At 45.3% G+C, this 2619-nt stretch overlaps 1 long non-coding RNA gene across 2 annotated transcripts; it reads right to left on the reverse strand.

Moving 5' to 3' along the window:
* Nucleotides 1–350: 350 nt before the first annotated feature.
* On the reverse strand, nt 351–2331 carry LOC115999434. Of its 2 annotated transcripts, XR_004094008.1 has the most exons (3): nt 1510–2331; nt 1097–1171; nt 351–780 (listed from the first exon to the last, which is right to left on the reverse strand). It is a non-coding gene; the product is annotated as an uncharacterized LOC115999434 (long non-coding RNA). The 2 variants fall into 2 exon arrangements; XR_004094009.1 differs by lacking the exon at nt 351–780 and having other exon boundaries at nt 903–1171.
* Nucleotides 2332–2619: the final 288 nt, after the last annotated feature.

Below are 2619 nucleotides of genomic sequence, written 5' to 3' on the forward strand. Positions count from 1 at the left end.
CCTGAGTGGCGTCACACTCAAGCTCCCAATCCTCAGTCGGTTGGGGAATTTTGTCAAACACTTTGTCTACAAGTTCCCTCCGGATCTCATCTTCTCAAATTGAGAGCGGGAGATGTGGGTAGTGGGCTACATCTCTTTGCGATATCTCGCCAATGAGATGATCCTATACTCTTGAAGAGATCGGGACCCTCGATCTAACAAGATCATACAAAACATACACATACTAACTTAGATTCACCAACTAAACCCCAAAGGTTATCAAAGATTCAACAAGAGAAGAGATGCTCATAAGGACTCAAGATCCCACATACTAACTCAAATTCACCCACATGAATCACCCACCAACAGTGTTCATCTCACAAAACGAACACAAAGCATACTCAGGATAGAAATCAAAGAATGAACCAATGATACAACTCAAGAGATCAAGATAATGTCCAAAGATCAGGGATAAATACTCAAAGATCAAGGTGGAATACTCAACAAGATGCTCAGTACACATTCCAGAATAAAAAGGGAAACAACAGAGCTAACAAACCCCAAAAAGACTCACTGGAACAGAACCGGGAGCACTCTTGCAGAACATGCGAACGGAGCAGAATGCACCGCCACACTTTCCCGTCTCCTTCTCACGGAAAGACTCGGCAGAACACGCCATTCCGCCCTACCCTTCCGCATGAGAAAACGGAACCTTCCAGCGGAGTTCACCCCTCCGTCACTCCACCCCTCACAAACACGCACGAAACACTTGGACATGACACATTATACCGTCCAAGTACACTGCAAGTGCAACCCAACACAGATTACAGACCCGAAGCAGAAATACACCAAACTCATTCCAGAATACAAATCATGCTCAGAATAATACTCAGATTACACATCTCAGAAGCCAATAAATCATGGAATCCATAACAAGAATTGCTCATACACATCTAGATACAAAGGATGATCAACACAAGTTCAACAATCCACAAATCAAGGTTCACAGGCCATCAACAAGGCTATAATCCAAGAAATTACATGATTCCAACACCAAATCATATGCATATAGATCAAGAGTAGTGTAAAAATAGGTTTTAGTGGACATGATGGTTACCTCTTGAAGCGTATTAATCCAATAGCAATCACCAAACTTAGGCTCATCCCATAAGCTAGGTCCATAATCATGAACCTGAGAATTGATATAATCTAATATGATCACTAACTACTACCAAAATAAGGATATTGATATTCCTAATTGACCTATCATAGTCTTTACCCGGAGTCGATAACTAATCTCTAGTTGAACCATAATTATACCTAGACATGACCTATCATAGTCTTTACCCGGAGTCCATAACTAATCTCTAGTTGAACCATAATTATACCTGATAAGGGTCATGAGTACACTATCATTCATCACAATGATTAAACACTATTAGGGATGGGATTAACAACAAGGAATAATGCCTAAAATCACATACCATTCTGTACGGATTACTACAATCAAAGCTTAAATAAGGGATTTACCTCAAAAATCAACATGCAAATCCCAGCAAGGACTCAAACCCCTGCCCTCCAAGTCAACACGCCAAAGCCCTACCATCACACCACCTCATCTCCTTCTGCTAAGCCCTGCAACCACCGAACTACCACCTTCTTATGATGTACCGGCCACCATCAACGGAAATGGGAGTGAGAGAGGACGTGCCGTCGCTGCTGCTAGTTCGTCGACCATCACTTCTCAGCTGCTGCCCAGAAACGTCGCACGGAGAGAGAGACCAAGGCCACCGGGGTTGCAGTCGTTGGACGAACGGAGGAGTTCACACCGCCGAAGCTGCACCGTTGCCACAATCCGCCGCTGAACTCATTGTTCTTTCGTCGACGGGGAAGGAGGATCGCCACAGCTGCTGCATGGAGAACGTTGGAGGAGGATAAAATCCGCCGCCGCTACACAGGAGGGAAAAAGCCCAAGCTTCGACGAGAAAGAATAAAGGAAGGCGGAGGGGCCATTCACGCCACCGCCGATGTCGGGTCGCCGCTGAACCATGCCGCTGTCTTGCACCGCCCTACCTCCCCCCGCTGAACTGTCGTACGTCACTGGAAACAGGGGAGAAGGCACCACCGCCTTACGCGGCTCATAGGTGCCCGCCACCTTCACCATCGCTACGTCGATCGCCGAAGGTAAGAACAGGGGAACGTTGCTGTTGCTTCGTCACGGAGAGGGAGGTCGCCATTGCCAAGCTTCGACGGAGTCCACACGCCGCCGATCACCCACACCAGCTACTACCGCCGCAAGCCACCGCCGGAAAACCATGGTTATAGCTTGATGCTTGCTGGCCATTTGTCAAGAAAGAAAGACGGAAGCAGAGAAGGGAAATGTGAAACAGAGAAAGGTTTCGGCTGCTGATGTCTGAAAGGGGAAGGCTCATGAATTATATTCCATTTAGGGTAGGTTTCCAAAATGGGCTATGGCTATTTATAGAAAAACTACATCATTGGGCTATATAGACTTAGTTACAATATAATCATAATTGATCTTAGGGTAATTTATTGGGCCCATGGCCCTAAAATAAAAATGATATAGTATGGGCTTAGAATATTTAAGTGCTCAAATACTAATTTATAAAAATAGTTTTG

This window comes from Ipomoea triloba, chromosome 1 (genome assembly GCF_003576645.1).
Source record: "Ipomoea triloba cultivar NCNSP0323 chromosome 1, ASM357664v1".
In the NCBI taxonomy this organism is placed as follows: domain Eukaryota; kingdom Viridiplantae; phylum Streptophyta; class Magnoliopsida; order Solanales; family Convolvulaceae; genus Ipomoea; species Ipomoea triloba.